Below are 22,619 nucleotides of genomic sequence, written 5' to 3' on the forward strand. Positions count from 1 at the left end.
TGCAGGCCTCAGCAATGTCTAGACGCCTGTCGTGGACTTGGATTTTAGCCCCCAAGGTCTCCAGATTTCTGTCTAGAGTGTCGAACCGCCCATCCAGAGTGCGGAAGCCAGCCCTCATTTCTTGCAGGTGGGAGGTCGAGGGGTCGGAAGGGTCATGTTGGAGTTATCGTCGGGGGCCTTCTCCACTAATTTCTCAAATGGCAGGGTTTTCTGCTTGGGATCCTTGCGGCCCATGACGCAGCCCAGCACTGTTCGTAAAACCGCATAGGAGCAGGGAGCAGCAAACAAAGTAAAGTCAAGTGTCAAGAATGTGGAGAGCAGGGGGAACACTACACAATGTGTCTTCTGTAGATGTGGCGCCTTTGTTGTAGTGTGTGAAAAGAGCTATCAAAGTCAAAAACAACAAGCACGGCGGGCAGATCTACCGGCAGGTAGCAGTGGGAAGCTCTTGCAAAGAGCACCGCCAAACGATCGTTCCCCCCTGGGGAGTATGGCTGTACAGTCAGGGCCAGCACCAAGCGTAGGAGGTTGCGCTTCAGATTGCAGCACGCTGATCCGACCACCCAGTTGTGGTGCAGGGGCTCCGATAGGCAACAGTGAAGGCAGCGGTGACTCAAGTAGGGACAGGTGGGCGGTTATAGCATGGTAGAGTCAGGGCACCGCCAGAAGAACACTGTCTCTGACCGCTTGAGGACGGAGATGTGCCCAGGGAATGGGGCCAGCATGGATGCCACAGTTGGTGCCCTGGATCGGGATGGGGCGGGACGGTGGGCCAAATGGCTTCTGGTCGTGCTCCGTGAGGCCGCGTTGCGGCGGGGACACGGCGGGAGCGATCCAGGCGTGGGGAATATCAGGCTGCCCCAAGCCCCTCGCCCAATCTCACACCCTGCCTCAACCGAGCGGTTGCTTCCCGGGCTCGCCCACGGGCCCTGTCCCTGCGGGGCCTAAGGGAAGAACAGGAGGGTGCTTAATGCCCCAGAGGCAGCCAGGCGAGGCCGCAACACGCCCAGGCCGAATCACCGAGCGAATATGGGGAGAGCGAGGGAGGGACCCAAACCTGCACCCAGTCGACTCGCCGCCGCAAGGGGTCCCCGCCACTCACCAGGTGCTGCAGCTGTCCGCCGCTCCTCCTCCGCCACAGTCGCACGAAGGCTCAGGCCGTTGTTATAGGACTCACCCCTCCAGGCCCGTCGGGCGCCAGGTATCTGTCACCAGGGCCGCAATCCAATCACCGAACGGCTCATTGTGTACCGCAGCGTCTCTGCCATTACTGCTGCGCCGATACTGGTAAGTCTGCTACCGGATTTAGGTAGGATGAGGCATATGAGCTGATACAGCTGGCGGAGCTTCAATACCACAAGGCCATTTTGGACAGCGGCTTGGCCAGACCCCAATCATACCATGTTTAGAGGAGAGAGCAAATGCACATGCACACTGGTTAGCAGTGGTAAACTGTCCTAAATCCAGAAGAAAAAAGGTCAGCAAAAAATAGGAGGAGGAATGCAAAACATGTGGGGTAAACCTGTAAAAAGAGCCTGGTACATCAAATAACAACCACAATTTGCACATACATAGCCATCGCACCGTGTGAAGTGCAAAGAAGTAGAGGATTGAAGGTGCATGCAGGATGAACACTTGTATAACCTAGTGATAGGCACTCTGAGATACTCACACTCCTTTCAGTACAGCGCCAGAGGTCTCAATCATGCCCCATCATAAATACCTATCCACAACTGGAAATTACCCAAACATCCACAGTGGGCTCTGTTCACAGTATCCACTGTGCAAGATGTATATGTTGCATGGAAAACATTTCAGAAGCACAATATCTGGAAAAAGAAAGTCAAGATGAAGGTAAACATTTGACATGAAACCAGGTACTATATTTCTGACATGGATTACCTTAAGGACTTTTACAGTCAAAGAAATAGATCAGTGTTTTTGGCTGTTAAAGTTATGTACATTGATATATGGTTTGAAACTGACCCCTTTCAAAGTCAGTGTTTAATTACTACAAGGTCTGAGACCCCGCACTTAACGCCCTGGTTGTAGGTAAATTAAACATTGACTACAGTTTATATTATAGTACCAAAGTGAGCCCGCCTGTCGTATGGGACTACCTTTCCACTTCAGGTTTTGGGTAGCAGATAGTTTTCTTTAAAGAAGTCTCAGCCACCAGAGTTTCCCCTTGGTGGCATGCTTCATCATTGGGTTCTCCCTATTCTACTGCGAAACGGGTGCGTTAAGATCGACGTGTTACCTGGGAGCATTTTTGTCATATACTATAAAGGGTAAAGAGACAAATAGGATGGGGGGGGGGTTAAACTAGTTGAAAAAAACAAAAAATACCTGGCTTAGTAGGAAAACAATTTTATTCTTGCCTCTATCCGGTATGATTAAAAATTGGGGAAACGTTTGAAACTCATGGAATTATGTTCATGAATTTCTATGGTCAGTTTACACTAACCCTTGTGAGTTTATAGTCCTTTAATAGACCATACACAGCCCGCTATGTGCTGAAGGTGGGTAGAATTTAAGCTAATATTCTAATGTTCCTGATAGCCATTTTATTTCTCAGCCTTTCAGCATTAAACATTTAGTTTGAAAGGTTTGTTCTCTATAGTTTTTGAAGTCTTCAGTTATTCTACTGGAAGATAAAAGAAATCAGATTAATCTCTTAAATGTTGTTGCTAAAGATTTGCTGAAAATAATGAGCAGCACAGCAGGGCGGGCTTTAGCGCTGGTGGTGTCGGGTGCGACAATCTTTTTTGGCGCCGTACCTCCATGATCTCCTCCTTTGATTTCCTCACTGCCACCCAGCAAAAGTGCCACTCACCTCTCCATTGTCCCTCTCTTCCATACATTTCATTTGCTTGAAAGCCCTGGTAAACGCTGGCTTCACTAATCCACTCGGCTATCAACATAACATACAGATCTGTTCTTTGCAGCAGTCATCTTAACCCTCCACTCTACTTTGTAATGGATGAAAACTGCCACTAGAGAGAACTCTGTCCCTCTCACTAGCAGAAACATTAATCACAAGAGTTATCTTGACATTTTTATTGCTACATGAATGTTGAATGCACAAGGAACTCTGAGCAGGTGTTTTTAAATCTTAAATTATTGCTAACATAGACCGACTCTGAGGTCAGTGCCCTTCTCCAGTTCAGTGTCCAGTGCGACTGCACCAGTCGCACTGCCCTAAAGCTGGCCCTTCAGCAGACGATGGACACAGACATATTTCTCTGATTTTGAAAACTGCGGTAATAGCAATCCTTGTTACACAAATGGGAAGAAGGAGACATATATTTTTTGATAACTTGGAAAAACCTTTATTTGAACTACGGGTAAAGATATGTGGTTTGAGTTAGTGGTTTTGCTACTGCACATTGCCTATTTCAGAGCACTATAAGTAAGATGTGTTAAATACCACACCTCAGGAATCCCAGACCATAGATATGCTTACTACATTCATCGAGCTAGTTCCCCCAAATACCTGGTTGGTGATAAGCGGTGATTTTAACTGTCAGTTTGAGCCCCTAGCCCTCCCTACTGACCCTTCACTCACTGCCGAGGACTCCCTTTGGCTGATTCCTGAACCGCTGATCCCTCCGGTGAGAGCTTGGACCCCCCTGGTATTACAGGTCAACGCAGTCACACTAACCCATGCATTGAGAGCATGTAATGGTCGTACCAAGTCAGACCAACCTGGTAAATCCACTTTCAATAGACCGGGGCAAGCATCTTTAGTGGACTACATTTTGGTGGAAGCAAGTATATGGCAATGGGTTGACGATTTCGCTGACTGGCCTAGACATGACAGCGACCATAACGCTCTGGTACTCGATCGTAAGCTTCCGGAACTTTATAGCCCCCCAATCACTAGCAACCTCACTGGTACCAATCTATCTTTAGACAACAACAGGAGGCGAATTTGGTGGGTAACCCTGAAGCAGTCACCAGGCAAGATCGCTGGTCTGTACTCCCTAATTATTCCACCTTTATTGGTAATGGAGAAGGCTGCACAGTCCCCTAACTCTAATGGTACTACCGCTCAACTTACGACCATCCACACAGATCTGACCACTAGTTTGACCAACATCTTTAATCCCTTGATATACTCTAAAGGCAAGAGGACCACTAAAACCACTTGGTTTAATAAATCCTGCCGCACGGCAAAGGGTGCCCTCATTGATGCCCAAAAACTGAAAGACAGATCTCTGATAAAAATCAGGCGGGCCGTATATAACGATATTCTAAAGATAGCCAAAACTGAGTGGGAGTCTGAAAGATGGGATGCAATAAAACCGGCCCTCACTAATAGAGATATGAGGACGTTCTAGACTCTGGTTCGAACAGCCAGCTCTTCAGAGAGTTCACCCATTGAGCCGAACATTGCAGCAGATGTTTGGAAACTTCACTTCCAAACGTTGTATTCCACCCAGGACATTGTAGAACCCACAGGGGGAATCTCACCAACTGTTGTGGGGAACCCCCCTGAAGACGATGGAGGATTCACCCTAACTGAAGTGCTTAGTGCAATTGGGAGACTTCGTCTTGGAAAGGTCCCTGGACTAGACAAGATTCCCGGGGACGTATTTCGGGAGCAGCCCAATATCTGGGTCCCATATTTATGTGTAATATTTAATGCCATTTTAAATGGCATGGAAATCCTGGATACTTGGTTAGGGGCAGAAATGTTCCCAGTATATAATAAGGGTTCTCCCCTTCTGCCCACCAACTATATGTCAATTAGCCTGATTGACATAACCCAGAAGCTGTTTGCCAGGATTGTCCTGGCTCGCCTCCAGTCCTGGGTGGACGAGCATGAGATCCTGAGTCCGAACCAGGCCGGCTTCCGTAAAAATATTTCTACCATCAACCAAATTTTCTGGCTCCAATTATTATATTGGAAGACGGTGACTATAGAGGGTGTGAGCCTCTATCTGATCTTCGTTGATCTTAAATCAGACTTTGATTTGGTGCCCCGTGACAAACTTTGGGCAGTCCTAGAGCAACTGGGCATTCCGCCCTACTTGCTCTCTTTGATCAAGAGACTGCACACTGAACATTTTGCCCAGGTGAGATTCGGGAAACATGGAGGACTGACCCACGTTTCCCAGTGAACAGGGGTGTAAAGCAGGGGTGTGTTTTGGCCCCCACTCGGTTTGTCTTTTCATTAATGCCCTGGTAGACCAACTAAATGAGGTAGCCAACACCGATGCCCCAAAGCTCACCCGTGGCAAGGTGCAAGCAATGATGTTTGCGGACGACACCTTGTTACTATCTAAATCGCCCAAGGGCATCCAAAGGACCCTCGACAGCTTCTCTCTATTCTGCAAGAATAGGGGCCTAGAGATCAACACACTAAAAACCAAGTATATTGTATTTAATCCTAGCAAAACATCTCGCCTCAATCCTACTCTAAATTATATCCACCTAGAGAGGGTAGCTGTCTTCGATTACCTGGGTGTTACATCGATGGAAACCTTTGGATGGGGCCCACAGTAAGAAAAGGCAGGCCCAAGGTTAGCACAGATGGCAGGGGGATTAGCAAAACTTTACAGGAACTCCACATCTAGACAACCTGGCCCATTGATTGAGACATTGAGACATACAAAGTCCAAATCAGGAGTGATGTAATGTACGGGGCAGGACTTTGGGGACACCTCCCTGTAGGTAGATTGGACAAAACCGAGAATAAGTTCATGAGGCAGCTCTTGGGCCTACCCCAAAGCACCCCTCTCATCCCCCTACGTAGGGACCTTGGGACAAGACCAATAGATGAGGAGATCAGACTGCGTCCCTTGACTTTCTGGCGTAGGCTATGGGCGACCCCCGAGCTAATAGACTACCAGTCGGAACTTAAAGCGATCATGGGGCTCCAAGGGGTGGGTACACTACCCTGGTTCACACACATAAAAGATCTGTGCCATAGACTAGGCCGGCCGAACCTATGGACCCACCCTGAGGAAGTGTCCCCGACAATATCACGGCTTGAACTAGTTAAAATTTATAGACAGTTCAGATTGGCCGAAATCCAAAGGAGTACAAAACTAGGTAGCTTAACCTCTGACTTCCTCAATTTTAAAGACCAGTATTCTTTTGAACTCTACCTTGATGATGTACATCCGTTTATGGCAAGGAAACTCCATGTTCAATTTAGACGGGGTTGCTTGCCGGTCCACGCATTTACAAAGAACTGGTCAAAAGCTTTGCCTGTAAGCTGCCCTGCCTGCAATAGCCAGGAAGAGATTCCCATCCACGTTTTCTTGTTATGTCCAGAATATGATGTACCCAGGAGGTACCGGCTTTTACCAATCTGCTGGAATCTCGGGCTCAGACAGTCATGGGAGGCCTTTAGAGTCTTGAGAACCGACACTCCCCCCCCCCCGATTGTTTTTGCTGTGTCTCGGTTCCTTAACTCTATGTGGCACAGGCGCCGCAAGTTTTTAATTTCCCCCTGCATATGTTAATCGTTCCTTTGCCATTTCCTATTGTCTTGATCTTACTAACAAATGAAATCAATGTTTAATCCGCTTTTAAAATTTTAATAATAATAATCCACATTTGCAAAGCGCAAACAATCACCCGTAAGGGTCTCTAGGCGCTGGGGGTCGTCGGGAAGATTAAGCAAGCTATTGCCCAGAGTCACATGGTGCTGGGCTAATCTGCCACCGGCGCCAGGGATCGAACCGTGATCCCCGGATTCCAGAGTCAGTCGCCCTGGCCGTGGCACCACACCTCTTCCCTTTTAACTGTTATGAATTGTGCCCAACTTACTGTAAATGGCTATATCCTGTAATGTCCATTGATGTTTTTATTGCCCAAATCTAGTGTTGTATGTGTTTTATGTTCTTGCTGTTATGGTCTATAAGATCGAAATAAAGCTTGGAAATGGTAAAATGGAAAATACCGGGAGTTGTATTTGTATTTGTAGAGCGCAACATTCATCCCAAGGGACATCACGGTGCTGAAACAAAACTGAGTGCAGGCAGAGACAGTTCAACAACTATATGTGAAAACACCTTCCAAAGGGCCACAGGGCAAGCAGGAGTTTCTGCCATTCCAATGTGATTGTATATGGGGATAATGCAACAGAACGATTAAAATATTGAAATCATGCTAAATATATTTTATCATTGGAGAAGAAATCAACTTTATTGTAAGAATAAAGAAAAATGTTTCGATGATGTAGAAAGCTTGTTTTAAATTTAGCTTCTTGATAAATGAAAGTAGAGTAACTTACGGGGCAAGGGAGTAACCATGGATCCACTTAAGCCTTGCTCCCTATCATGATTCCCTGGTCCATTGTGCCAACCTTATCAGTCCCTCGATCTCCCTGATAGTGGGCTCATGCCCAACTTACAAGTTACTCTCTATGGAGTCAAAGAGACCTTTGCTGTGCAGAGGATCCTGTGATCCCTTTCCTTCAGTGCGTGCTCCTATCCAAGCCCTCAGGGAGATCAGCAATATACAGCTCCTGTCTGGAGGTTACGGTCCTCATCTCTCTTAGCCTTTTTGTGCCATGTGTTTCCTAGATGGAACCCCAAGGCCTCCATGTTATATACCATACACAGGCACACACACACATCCCAGCATGCACACACAAGTATCAGGTGCTGCCCAGAGATACACACAATCCATGCAGTCCATGGTTGAGTTAAGTACCCAGTCACAAAACATTACATGAGTGGGCCAGTAGACACCATTCCTATGATACAGGTAAAAAAGCCTGTTCAAACTCTTACACTATGAAAGAAAAGGTGTACTGCCACCACTGTGTTGTTTCATTTTAATTCCTGTTAAGGGCAGTAGCCATCTACCATCACGAGGGCAGCACCTGATTTGCCCCTCCTGGTCCTAAAAGGCAGTATTATCATTGAGACAACCCTACGTCATGGTGCACACGCATGATCCGTGTCCACCAATGATGAAAAATCATGGTCCAGGTATCCATGCAGCTCAGGCACTCAGAGCAGAGGTGCATGTTCGGCACTCCTGTCTGCATAGAAATTTAAAAACATCCCCCAGCATTAAACACGGCTGAAGCTGCACTCAGTTGATCAGTAGACTTGGTTTTGCTGCATTTGGGACTGTGAGTTTAAGGTCTCATCTAATCATTATATCTCTGGACTATGTTACAGTTCAAAGGCTCACTTCCAGGCAATTGAGAACCACAGTATATAGAACGCTAATAGTTCTATAAACCGAGGAACTGTCATACATATGAAATTCAAACAAGAAGATTGTGTGAGTTATTTGATCGATAACACAATGTAACAGTTGATTTGAAGGATTGACGCCACTACAGGACTGGGTCACTACATCTTCAGAACAACATGTACACATGGATCAATATACTAATAACCAGAGATGCAAACATTTATTGCTCCAACGCAAAGGTCAAATTCCATTAGAAGTTCTGAGCGTTATAAAATCTCTTTCCAAAACTTAACAGCTGATAGAGCGTCACGTTACTCTGAAATTTGTAGGGGTGCATCATATTCACTGTTAGTCAGCACCCACATATTAATCGACGTAGGTTAAGTGTGTCATAGAAATGTATCACTAGAATTGTTTAACTTAGGTGTGATTAGAAATGTAACAATGCTTTTCATGAAGAGTAATGCTGCAGATCATTGCAAATGTATTTTAGTAAACGCATAATGTTTGATTTCCACGTAATGTAATGTGTTCGTTTAAACGTGTGCCATGTTAAAGTTGCATGTGCAGTTTGCTTATTCACGTATATAAGAGTAATGAAACTAATGCTTAGAGTGTGATTAGTAATGTGTTTAACGGTGTAAAGGCCTGATCGCATATACGTTTAAAGAGAAAGGCCTGTTCATTTTCTTATGTTAGCTAAACGTTGTAGGCCGAAAATGATTTCCCTTGCTAAAGGCTTTGGGTTTCAAGAGAATGGAAAATCTTAGAGAAGAGAAAAGTTTTTCGTTCCCATGTTTCTGTTGCAGGTGCAAGGACATTTAGCTCGTTAGTGAGACTAGGTCTTTGTTTTAGGAGTTAGGATGGTAAGAGAAGCCAACAGGGGAGTACATTGGAATTTACGGATGATACTTTCAGCGGAGAAGGTGCCTGGGACCCAAGGTCAAGCTAACCGTCGTTGGATGGAGTACAAGTTTCACTGGAAAAGTATTGGAAGAAGACCTGGCTGAAGAGGTGTGACGAAGGGCGTGTTCTACGTTCTTTGGGATTTTGTATTAGGGACAGTGCCCCGTGGATTGAGTAGTTGAGGTTTAGATTGGAAGCTTGAAGGAGCATCTTAGAACGAGCTCTGACTAAGTGAATGTACTTCTTAGGAAGTCTTCACTTCTGACACCTTTTTATTCTCTTGCCTGGGTTGGGAAATGCTAAGTAGGGATGTCACCTTAGAGATAGAGTAGGGAAAGGCTAACTGTTTTCTTTTAGGTTAATGGTTTCAGATATAGAGATTGGACTAACCATTGTTTTATTGTTGCTTTTAGAATTGATTATCCTTTTTATTCTGAGTCGTATGAGACTCTTGCGTAGAATTTCCTTTGTATTAGTGCCCATTTATTTTCTTCACCTTGTATTGAGGTGTTTGTATGTGCATTTATTCCTGGTTGTAATAAAATCTTTAAAATTTTGATTCGGGCTCAGTGGTCCTTTGAATTGGGAAAATTTGATTTGGTTAATAACGTATTGAGATTGGAAATTTCTCCCCTCTACACTATTTAGCAGATAAAAAAGATCCTGCTTCTGTCTTCAATGTTAGTACTTAGTAAACCCAGTAATCACAACTTTTCATGAGCAAGATAAATGCCAACTCTTTGCTGAGGGCAATTTCTCCAAAGGAACAAAATGTTCTAGGCTATTATAATAGTCTGTAACAACCAAGATCACTGTATGGTTTCATGAGCTGAAGTTCAGCTATAAATTTCATGGAGATGGCATACCAATCCCTGGATGATTTGGGAAGAGACTGCGAGAGACCTATAAGCCTCCGGACACAGAGCAGTGCTTATGGGAACAAAGACAGCTGGAAAAGAAGGAGGCAGCACACAAGCTGGTGCTGTGCTGCGAATGGGTGGCAGCAAAATGACCAGGTTAGTGGTTGAATTCACTATACTGTATTGGTCCAGTGCATGCACACCTTCTGCCCTGGACATAGGGACTGGCAAGAGCAAAGTCCTATGAGCATTCTTGAAAGATTGAGACAAACCACAGTGTGACTTTCTAGATGGCCTTGCACTTTTCCCCATCCAAATGATGCTAATGATGTCATTCCATTCTCTTCTACCTTTGTCTCTTTGAGGGACAACCCAAAGGCCTGGGGTAGCTGTGCAGTGAAAGCTGACTGGACTAAAATGTTCAATTGTAAGCAGAATAAGGGAAGGGCTCTCGCAACCAATTTGGACATACTTAAGGATGTGTGTGAAATCGTACAGCGATCACTCATAAAGCTGTTGGTGTTGCTTTTGTGCAGGCATTGTTGCTGAATGTTAGGAATCAATTGAACACTGTATGTATTGGATGACAGACTAAGACGTTAGCAGGATATATATATATAGGGCTAGCAGGTTCTCTATGAACCCAAGGTACTGAGAGCCAACTGAGGAACTTCGATTTTCGATCGTGAACGTATCGACCCGCCATTTTGTGCTCCGCCGCCATTTTGTGTTGCCCTCACTCAGGCAGCACGACGATCAAAGTCCTTTCTGCTTTTCCTGCAATATTGTGTCGAAATAACCTTGTGCCTCTGTTTACAAAAGCTGGTGTTTGAGACTGGCCGAGTACACTAATCCCTGTCTGGTTTTCCTAATCCCTCTCTCAACTATCTGTTGGTTCACACTATTCTCTTCTGATTTTATCTTATCGTCTGGCCTTCGCTGTCCTCTGTTCGTATTCTCTTGTTTCACAACTGTCCTCCAAAACACATGAACGTATCTCGCCACCTGCAAGTCAGTTACAGACCTGGTTAATACCTTAACCTGTGGGAGGGGTGGCAAACACAAATGAAGGAGAGGCTTCTTCGAGTTACTCGACACTTTGTTTTCCAACTTTTCCTATTGGCTCCATCCTATTTTCAAACTATTCTTATTGGCTCCTTTTATATGTGTTAGGTGTGTTCTTAGTTAATGTATATATCACCTATGTACTATATAAGATTGTGCGCCACGGAGTGAAGTGGCAGTCTCCTGAGAACATACCGTGTGTACTTCTAGGACAACTGTACCAGCTGCAGCTAATAAAATCTGATCTTTTACGCCAACAGAGTGTCCCCGTGTCTCTGTGTAGCTAAGCAGGAGAACCCAGGAGATTAAGGCGTACCCTGCGCCGCCAGGTCCAAAAGGTTCTGGTTCTTCAACTGGCGGCCAACGTGGGGCGGCTTCAGTGGTACCGGTTCTGCCTGAAGGACGTGAGGAACCCCGCAGGAAAATTCTGGAGGAATCGCAAGCCACGTCAAGCGACCCCTGTATGTCGAAAGTGGTCCGAAGGTCTTTTTCAGCACGGTTACTCCTTCCTGACGGCTACTAACGACTGCTGCCCTGACTGCCGCCCTGCCTTGGCCCTTCCTTTGGTGATGTATGGTAAGGTGAGACAATAGACGGGCCTCTGTTGGCGTAAGAAGACATCCTTAGTTAAGTATTTGGTGGGTCGCGCCCACAATTTTGGTTCTTTGTTCTTTAGTTTCTTTGGTCCTTAGATTCGACTATTGCAATAGCCGAAGACGAGGGGTAAGTGCATTTGTGCTGCGTAAACTGAGTTTTACCCCCTTGATGTTTGTGAACAGTCCGGTGAAATCACGAGATGCCTGGTCTGACTAAGTTTGGAAAACTTTGTTGTTTTGGTTGTAATAGGGATTCCTGGCTTGAGGACTCTTGTCCGATTCCTTCGGTTGGAACTCCCACATATGAGCTCTATTCTAAACATGGTGTTGGCCCCATTGCCTTTAACGAGACATGGACCCGATACACGAAGAAAGATGGTGTTTTAAAATGGCCAGAAAATGGTAGTTTCGATTCTGATGTGCTAGATAATTTGGAAGCAGTTTTATTCAAAAGAAAAGCCCGGCCGGCAATGTTTGACTCTTTCCGCCTTTGGCGTAGGGAAGCCAAACAGAGAGAAATTAAACAAGCAAAACGAGATAAGAAAGCACAGGGTATGACAATTATACATGCTGCCCAACAATTCAAAGATGATGAAATTAATAATGCGATGGAAATTTCAGAAAGACAGCATCGTATGGCGATAGATAAATGCTATCCGGTGTTGCCTGTTTCCCCTTCCGATAACAAGAAAGATTTAGAAGAAGATCCCCTAATGTCCCATTTATTGAGATTGCCTCCGCCCTATGCACAAGGTGCTAATGCACCCCAGTTGTTACAGCCTGTTCAGCCGCCAGCAGTACTTCCGCCTGTTCCGGCTCTTCCGCCTTTGCCCCTTTTAGTATCTCCGCCTCTACCAGTTTTGCCTTTAACTTCAACTTCTTTGCCCTCATCTCCTGATCTTCAATCTCCTTTGCCTTCTGCTCCTTCTGCAATTACCGGTTCTCCTTCCGTTAGTTCGCCTAATACCTTGTCCCCTATTCTTATGTCCAATTCTCCATCTGTGCGTAAGCGTCTCACGGACACCGTCACTGGTATTCTATCTCCTTTCTTTGAAGCTTTAAATGTGTCTCCGGCTTTTGCTCGAAGACAGTCTCGTAGTCAGTTCCCAGATTCTGAAGAACGAGAAAGGTTGGACTCTCTCGCACGTAAATGGATCAAGAGGGGTCCCCAGTATAGTGTGCCCGATATTATGTCTACTTTCTCACAATGGAATGCGCCTACGCAAAGATATGTTTTTAATGTAATGTGTGATACTCTCATTAAAGAATGGGAGGATGTGAATTTGAGTTTGATTCCAGAGGGTCTGTTAGATGTTCAGACTGATTTCGATAAAGGACTTGTTGTGGGTTCTAAGGTTGAGAAAGCTGTAAGGACACTTATTTCCTTTAGATCCCTGTTGTCCTCTCAGACTTTCCTTGATTCCGATCCGTCGGTTAGACTGACACTGAAAAATTATCCCATGAGAGAGGTTCCTCCAGTGTGGAAGGAGGAAGTTGCGGCTCAAAGTAATAATCCAGCTATTCCTGCTCATTTCCAACGTATATGGGTACATGTCCCTTGGAAACGATCTGAACAGACTCTACCGGATCCTCGTAAGAACCCTGCGGGTTATTATAAAGAATTATCACAGACAGTTGATGCTTGCATCATGAATCTAGCTGATATCGATATGTTGATGGGAAATGTAGTTCCACAAGCATTATGGGCTAAGATTCGTAGAGAGAATCATGCTCAAGCATTAGGTGGTCATTGGGCTGCTATAATTGCCGCGGATGCAGCTCAAGTGGGTGGTGCTAAGCCTGATGTTTTGGTTTCAGAACTCCCTGGTAGGATTATTACATTAATGAAAACGATGATGCCTGCCTTGAGAGTTAACTGGGATAAATTAGCAGCATGCAAACAAAAGAAAGATGAGAGTGTCTCTGATTTCTTTACTCGTTTCGAGGAGACATTTATTGATCACAGTGGTCAAGATATGGCTACAGAGGGTGGTCAGTGATTATTTGTGGACAAATTTGTATTTAATTTGCTTCCCGAGTAGTCACATAAATTGAAAGATTCTGAAAGTTCATGGGCTGTTTCTTCTTCTGCCCAGATATTGGCTACTGCACAATATTATGAAAATAGAGATAAAGAAGAAAGAGAAAAGCAAGAGAAAAAGACAAAAGAATTGAAAACGAAGGTTCTCTTGCAACAAGCTTATCCTCCTCGCTATGTTCAGCCTCAGTTTCAACAGCCTCCGCAGTTTCAGGGGTTGTATCAAAAACCTGAGCCATATATTCCGCGACCTTTAATAGGACCTAATCAATGTGCCTATTGTAGAGAGGAAGGTCATTTTAAGAATAGTTGTCCGATTTTATTGCAGCGCAATGGGACACTAGCTGCTCCACGAGGTCGTGGTGGCCTCCAGTCAGCAAACAGAGGTAGAGGTCGAGGTATGTCGACTCAAGAACAGCGTTCCCTTCCTCTTTCTAATTCCGTGAATTATTTTGATCAGCAAAATGTTAGGTCTACACAGTATTACAATGAGGGTTGTTATGTTGAAGGCAAGAATGAAAGTCTTCATGCTAACTAGGACAGCCATGGACAAAGTAAGGGAGTTGTGTCAATTCCAGTAGATCAGAATGGACCCTATGTTAATGTCACTACAATGGGTGTTTCAGAGCCATTTCTCCTAGATACTGGTGCGATGAGAAGTTCTATCATTCATTCCAAACTCCCTAGGGTATCTTTGTCTGGCTTAACGAATGTTTCTGTAGGATTTTCTGGCGCCCCTGTTCGTAATCCGGTTTCTTGCCCTTTGCCTATTTCAGTTGGCCCTTCTGATTTGGAAGCTCCGCTTCTTTTGACGAATGGTTGCGGTGAGAATCTGTTGGGTTTGGACTTATTGAAAAGAATGCATGCTACGATATATTGTTCTCCTTCTGGTGTACATCTTACTTTAGGACAGAAACTGACTTCTCCAATGTATTTGTCCAAAGATCAGTTTCCACCTGAATTGCTTTCTCTCCCGGCAACGCTTTGGGCCACGGGTCCGAACGATGTGGGCTGTCTGGAGATTCCACCTTATGTTGTCACTCTCAAGCCTAATGTTGAATTGCCACGTATTCCGCAATATAGAATTTCTACTGAAGGTGAAAGAGCGCTTTTGGAAATCATTCATGATTTGATTCAGAAGGGTGTGGTTGAGGAAACGAGAGGTAACATACGCAATAGTCCTATTCTTCCTGTTCTTAAACGCACTGATCCTTCTCAGCCTCCTGTTTATCGTTTCGTAATTGATCTTCGGGAGGTAAACAAAATTGTTGTACCACAATTTCCTGTTGTCCCAGATATCACTGCTCTGTTGATGATGATACCTTCCACAGCGACTTGGTTTTCTGTTATCGATCTAAAGAATGCCTTCTTTAGTATTCCCATTGCAGAAGAAAGTAGGGATATTTTTGGCTTCTCTCTTGGAGGCCGAAGCTTCCGGTTTAAGCGCGCAACTCAGGGCTATTGTGAAAGTCCCTCTATTTACAGTCAAGCTTTAAAATGTCATCTTGATGCTTTTCATTTGCCGTCTGGTGCTGCTCTTATTCAATACATGGACGACTTGTTGATAGCTGCTGATTCAGAAGATATTTGCAAAAATGTGACTATTGCATTGTTACGCCATCTGTTTAATCTGAATCATAAGGTTTCACCCTCTAAACTACAATATGTTCGTCGAGAGGTTACCTACTTGGGTCATCTCCTATCAAAGGAGGGACGACGATTAACCCCAGAACGAATTCAGGCGATAGCGCAAATGTCTGTGCCATCCACACAAAGGGAGGTACGTGCCTTTCTGGGTATTACTTCTTATTGTAGGCAGTGGATTCCGAGCTTTTCTTTGTTGGCTAAACCTCTGTTGGCACTCACTTTGAAAGATACACCTCAGCCCCTTCCATGGACTGACGAATGTCAGAAGAGTTTCACTGACTTGCGTACTGCGCTATGTTCTGCTCCTGTATTGGGTACTCCCGATTACAGTAAGCCGTTCATGCTCTACGTTCATGAAAGAGAAGGTGGTGCGTTGTCAGTTTTAACACAGCGATTTGGAGATAAACAGCGACCATGTGCATATTTTTTGGCTACGTTAGATCCAGTAGCTAAAGCATTACCTAGTTGTCTTAAAGCGACAGCAGCAGCAGCAATTTCTTGGAAGCCTAAGCATTGTGCTTTTTTAACCTTAACCTGCTGCTAATTGATCTTTTTAATTTGTTGTGTCAGGAGAACATTGTGTCAAATACTTGTTTTAAAGCTTGCACAGTCCACTTACCCGCACCTTAAAACAGATTATTCACTCGCTCTTTGCGAGACTCCTCCTCCGCCGATCGGGCCAATCAACAGGCGCCATCTTGGCTTGGGCTTGAGTGGCTGGGACTATTTTAACCAGGGGAATGCAAGCGCGCAGCGCGCGCGCGCAGCGGGCGCGCCGGTGGCGCGCCAGTGGCAAGCCCGTCTGCGCCCGTCCGCGCCAGGACGGGCCTAGGGCCAGGATTCTTGGCTCCAACCACGGAAAAGCGACTGAAATATTCTCGGGAGGAAATTATGTCGCTGGGCGCCCCTAAAAGAGTAGCATGTAAGTATATTCACAAGGGAGCTAAACCCTTTTCTGCATGTAGGAGCTGCAAGGTGACACAAGCTGACAGGGGCAAGAACACTCTGTCAATGGCCCTGTTAAATTGTAGATCTCTGCCCTGTCATGCGTTAGAGATTAACTTCTTGATACAGGACCATGACCTGGACATTCTGTTTTTGACAGAAACCTGGATTACGGCCAGTTCAGGTGCGGACATGGTTCGCGCCCTCCCCCCAGGTTTTCTTATATACAATCTGGATCGACCCCTGGGCCGAGGGGGAGGCATAGCCATCATATACAGAGATGTGTTCGTATGCAGGGCTCAAAACAGTGAGACACAGGATTGTGAAAGCTGTCAGTTCTCCTTACGGACCTCCCCTACCGTCACAGTTTCAGGTGTGCTGATATATCGACCTCCAGGGGCCCTGGGGGGCTTTATTAGCTCCCTTATGGAAACAGTCACGCTGCTGGCCTCCGCTACCACCAATTTTATGGTGTTGGGAGATTTAAATCTCCATTTTAATGAGCCTTCAGATTTAATAGCTGCAGATTTGTGCTGTGACTTGAAAGCATACAACCCGGACTTAAGCAATCTCGGTGCCTCTCATATTAAGGGTCACCTTCTCGATCCTATCTTTGCAAATATTCCGCACCTAGAGGTTCTGTCCGCTTGCCCTTTACCATGGTCAGACCATTTCTTGATACCTATGACCCTGCAATGTGACCCAAGGTCCGTTCTGTCCCCTAGAGTCTATTCTTTGGAAAGAGCCTGGTCTAAACTCTCAGTTGAAAGCTGGATTGCGCAGCTTCAGAGTTCATGCCCTCCCTTGGCCGCTGACCCGGCAATGGCCGATTTGGCTTTTGATCAGTGGGTGACCAACTCCTTAGATGCCATTTTGCCGAAAAAGAGAGTGACTAAGAGTGGGATCAGAACGGGCTCGGCCCCATGGTATACACCAGAATTGCGAACCCTGAGGAGAGGATGCAAGAAGCTGGAGAGGACCTGGAGAAGGGACTGGGGGGTGGCCAGTCGGGAGGAATATCGCGCAGCTATTAGGATGTATAAGAATGCCCTACGCGGTGCTAAGGCCCAATTTTTTGAGGAAAAAATAAAGAACGCGTCCAACTCTTCTAGGGAGTCCTTTAAAGTGGTTAAGGAGCTCCTCAAAGTCCCTGAGCCACCTGTCACCCATGACAATCCCGCTGAGAAGTGCAGGGAACTCGCGGACTACTTCCATCTGAAAATAGAGAATATTTTATCTCTGTTACCTCGGGTTTCACAGAACACTGACTCAGTGAGCCAAGGAAGAGGAGTACATGCTTTGCTGGATTCGTTTGACCCGATATCAGAGTCGGAAGTCATAAAGGAGCTTAGTTCTATGAAGAGCGGCTCTCCAAGGGACCCCGCCCTGATGAGGTTTCTGAAACAGGTGGCTTCTGTCATCGCGGCCCCGGTCATGAACCTCATCAATACATCCCTCACTCAGGGTGTGGTACCATCGGGCTGGAAAAGAGCTGTTGTAAAGGCTCTCCTGAAAAAACCTAGTCTGGATCCTTCGGACTTGGCAAACTTCAGGCCCATCTCTCTGCTGCCGGGACTTGGTAAGATCGCAGTAAGGCTGGTTAATCATCAACTGTCTAGCTTTCTGGAGTCCAACGGTCTGCTACGAGAGACCCAAACCGGCTTCCGACCGGGTCATGGCACCGACACCGCCCTACTGGCAGTTGTGGACGAAGCAAGAAGCATTCTGGATTCAGGAGGGTCAGTGGCAGTGATCCTCCTGGACCTCAGTGCAGCATTCGACACTGTCAACCATCAAGTGTTGATCCAACGGCTGTCTAACGTAGGGGTGAGAGGTGTTGCGCTGCAGTGGCTTCGCTCTTTCCTTACTGGCCGGACTTATCAGGTCTGGGAGGGCAGCGAGCGGTCTTCACCAATCCCCCTCCAGTGTGGGGTGCCACAGGGCTCCTCTTTGAGTCCCACATTTTTTAATGTGTATTTGGCCCCCCTGGAGGATGTGGTGTCGCCATTTGGGATAAAAATCGTCAGCTACGCCGATGATACTCAGTTGGTGGTGGCTCTTTCCCAATTGGTGAAGATTCCGGATGTACTGCATCAATGCATGTCCCAGGTGTATACCTGGATGTGCGAATCAGCGCTGAAACTGAACGGTTCAAAAACCGAAATTATGTTGCTAGGGCATAAGGCTCCCCCTCTCCCTATGTCTAGCTGGCCTAGCTGCCTGGGGGACCTCCCCTGCCCTAAGCAGGAGATCAAGAGCTTGGGAGTCTGGTTGGAGCAGGATCTCTCTTTTAAGACCCAGGTGAAGAAAACGGCAGGGATTTGCTTTGGGCTCCTTCGCTCTGCTCGCAAAGTCCTGCACCTCCTTCCTCCCACCTCAAGGAAGTTACTCATTCAGGGGCTGATTATATCAAGGCTCGACTATTGTAATGCGATCTTCCTTGGCGCCCCAGAAGCAACGCTGAGGAAGCTCCAACAAGTACAAAACGCCGCGGCCAGGTTATTGACCAACGTGCCTAGGAGACAGTCGGCTAGACCAGCCTTGAAGACTTTGCATTGGCTCCCTGTGCGGGAGAGGGTCAAGTTTAAGTCTCTCTGCATAGCACATAAAATTCTGCAGGGTAAAGGCCCCCTCATTTTAAGAAAGTTGGTGGTGCCCTATAAAGCCTCCAGAGCCTTGCGCTCCAACCAGAAATTTCTTCTCCAGGTTCCTAGGGTGTCTAAGGCCCGTACGGGCGGCAGAAGATTTGCGGTCCACACAGCCACCCTTTGGAACGCGCTCCCGCTGGAGTTGCGTTCAGAAACTGTCACTCTTCGCTTCCGGAAGATGTTGAAGTCCCACTTATTTCCTCGGTGATGTGTGTGATTAGGTCTTGGCCTGGGTGTGTCTGATCAAGCGCTGGGATGCCCGAGGGTAACCACGCGCTATATAAGACTGATTACAATTACAATTACAATATTCGACAGTCTGCTGGAGTGGTGCTAGATAATACTCTCATTGTTATGGTGCCGCATGCAGTGGATACCTTATTAAACCGAACGAAAACACAACATCTTACGAGTGCTCGTTTGTCTGGATATGAGTTGACACTTTTGGCTAGTCACGTGCACATCAAACGATGTAACACTTTAAACCCAGCTACTTTGTTGCCTCTTCCAGTAGCGAAAGGTGTATAAGAACAACATGATTGTTTCCTCCGTACTGAGGAAGAAACAAAAGGAAGAATTGACTTGAAAGATACGCCGCTAGAAAATCCGGATGGAATTCTATGGGTGGATGGTTCTTGTTTCAAGCTTCCTAATGGAGATACAGTTTCAGCCTATGCTGTTACTATTTTACATACAGTTGTGGAAACCGCACGCATTAGACACAATTCAGCTCAAGCAGCAGAACTGATAGCTTTAACAAGAGCATGTGTGTTGTCAAAAGGAAAAAGAGTGAATGTGTACACTGACAGTCAGTATGCTTGTGGTGTAGCGTTCAATTTTGGGCGTCTTTGGAAAGAGAGGGGATTCCTTACTTCCCATGGCACTAAAATACAACATGGTCAATTAGTGACTGACCTTCTTGAGTCACTTTCTTTACCTGCCCAAATAGCAATTGTGAAGTGTAGTGCACACAAAAAGATTACAGATGATGTTGGTCGAGGAAATGCATTTGCAGATGAAGTAGCGAAAAAGACAGCGAGAGATGCTACAAATCGAATGTATGTTGCGGGTTCTGCGAATTGGGTTAGAGGGAGAGGAATGTATGAGGATACAGTAGAAAGTGGAAGGTCGATTCAGAAAGAGGCTACAGAGAAAGAATTGAGCAAGTGGAAAGAAAGTACAGGAATGTTGGATGAGATGGGATGTTGGGTGGAATTGTCTGAGCACCAACGTTGGCTGTTACCAGACGCTTATGTACTGCCAGTAGTTACTATGGCGCATGGTCCAGCCCACTTAAGTGCGAAAGGTATATGCAAACTTCTGGCTCCAGTGTGGCAGAATAAGGAATCCCAAAGTGTGCAGACAATGTAGTGAAACATTGTATTGTTTGTTTGATGTACAATCCGGGAAAGGGAACCCCAACTCCGGCAGGCCACTTTGCTCCTCCGACATATCCATTTGAGGTGTTGCAGATCGATTACATTCATATGGAATGATGCAACAACCTCAAATATGTTCTGGTGGTAGTATGCGCCTTTTCTAGATGGATAGAAGCATACCCTCTAAAAGACAATATAGCCTTATCCACAGCTAAAGTTCTACTAAAAGAATTTTTCCCCAGGTTTGGTTTTCCGCGTATTGTCTGGAGTGACAATGGGAGCGAATTTGTGGGCCAAGTCATGCAAAAAGTATGTGCTGGTCTTCGTATCAAGCAAAAGTTCCATGCGGCAAATCATCCACAGTCAGCGGGTTTAGTGGAATGCTACAATGGAACTTTAAAACTAAAACTAGCAAAAGTGCAGGCTAGTACAGGGCTTAATTGGCCCGATGCTTTACCATTGGCTCTTCTATCCACCAGAACTGCAGTACACTCTCGTTTGGGACTTAGCCCTTACGAAGTGGTTTTTGGGCGCCCAGCTAATATATGGGGAGTCCCTCGCCCTAAGAAATACTCAGACTTACCATATCCAATGTTAATTGATTACTTGCATGACCTTACGACTAAATTGCGTGTTCTCCAACAACAGGTTCAGAGTGCTTTGCCGGAGGTTTCCACAGACCAAGGTCATTCCATGTGGCCAGGTGACTGGGTTTGCATAAAGAATTTCCAAAGGACGAAAAATTTGGAACCCAGGTGGAGAGAGCCCCGAATGGTTTTGCTCACCACGAGAACAGCAGTGAAAGTCGAAGGAAAGAAAAATTGGATTCACTGTGTGCATAGTAAGAAAGTGCCTTTGCCTCTTCCGTTTGATCAGTGGGTACGTAAGGGCATTAGAGACTCTGAGAGCGAAAAAGTTCCACGATTTGTACCTTTTAGTGATGCACGCCTGAGTGGAACATTGTCTGAGAAAGAGGACGACGACATTCTTCAGGAAGCGATAACACCACATCGTCGCTTAAATACGACAAATCCGCGAACATTGTTCCAAGACCAAACTGTACCTGATAAAGAACACTATAACCTAAGACCTAGACTAAAGAACACTTAAGATTTTTCTCTCCTATGTAGTATTCTATCCCGGTTGCAGGGTCACGGTAGGAGTCTTGGTTGCGACCTGAGTAGTGGCAATAGGCCTGCAGGACTCGCAGTGTCGTAGGACAGCAGAAAATCGTGAGTAAGTGATTGAGGAGGATTGCCGTGAGCATCCACTTAGAAAGATGGAGACTACATTAGGCAAAAGAGAAAGTAAGGATAAAATGAATCATTGTAAAGAAATGTATAGTCGTTGTGGTATTACTTTATGTATTATTATATTATTGTGTATTCTTTTGGCGTGTATAAGTTGGATTATTTATGCTCTGCAGCAAAAAGTTGTCTCTCCTTCTACCTCTTTGTCTTCTTCTACTGTCTCTCCACATCTATTTCATACCCTTCCTCAACATGAACTCACTAGAAGAACCGAATATTACAACAATTAATTTGTCCAGTTATTACATCATCATCAATTAGTGATAAATACAACAAACTGTTGGGTGTGTGGACTTATGCCACATACCGTAGAAAAAGGAATGCCGTATTTAGTTCTTCCGTTCGCCTATGAAGGTTCTGCTTGGGCTTATTTTGTTATCTTCTCCAATGCCTATCAAAGCAAATTCAGACGATCCGTTAGTTCATATATTGGTGATCCAGATTTTAGTCATAGTTCATTGATAAAGGGAATGGTAGCTATGGCTAAAATCATGGAAAATAGTAAGATCTCCGTTGACGAAAGAAAAGCGTACACTAACTGGAACGTCACCCATTATGTCACTAGCCTTAGTGATAAAGTTAAACAAGGAAAATCTCCACCGATTTGAACTATACCACATCAGGGCAATTTCTGTCTACAGATAAATGGTCAGTCTGCTGACACCGTACAAAGAAATAGCTGTTCCCACACAAACGTCTACTCCTCTCAGAATTCGCCGCCTCTAGTACCATCTCAGGGTACATATTTCATCTGTTATAATAGGGCTTAAACGTGGTTGCCAACTGGTTTTTCTGGTACCTGCTATATAGCTTTCCTTCTTCCCCCTACATACACCGCTTCTGCAAATCATCATCGAAACAGATATGGCAGAGGGATTATTAATTCCAAGGACACAGCAGGACAAGAGGGAGGAGATTTCCTCAAAGGATTTCTTCCTTTTTGGGGTCCAATGGCCAACAACAGAAATATAAGGCAACTGGTTCGTGTCGTAGAAACCACCATAGACATCACTGTGGGAGCCTTAAGTAATATCACGGCAGAACTACAGGCAGATCGTC

Source organism: Triturus cristatus, chromosome 5_1 (genome assembly GCF_964204655.1).
Source record: "Triturus cristatus chromosome 5_1, aTriCri1.1, whole genome shotgun sequence".
NCBI classification, from domain to species: Eukaryota; Metazoa; Chordata; class Amphibia; order Caudata; family Salamandridae; genus Triturus; species Triturus cristatus.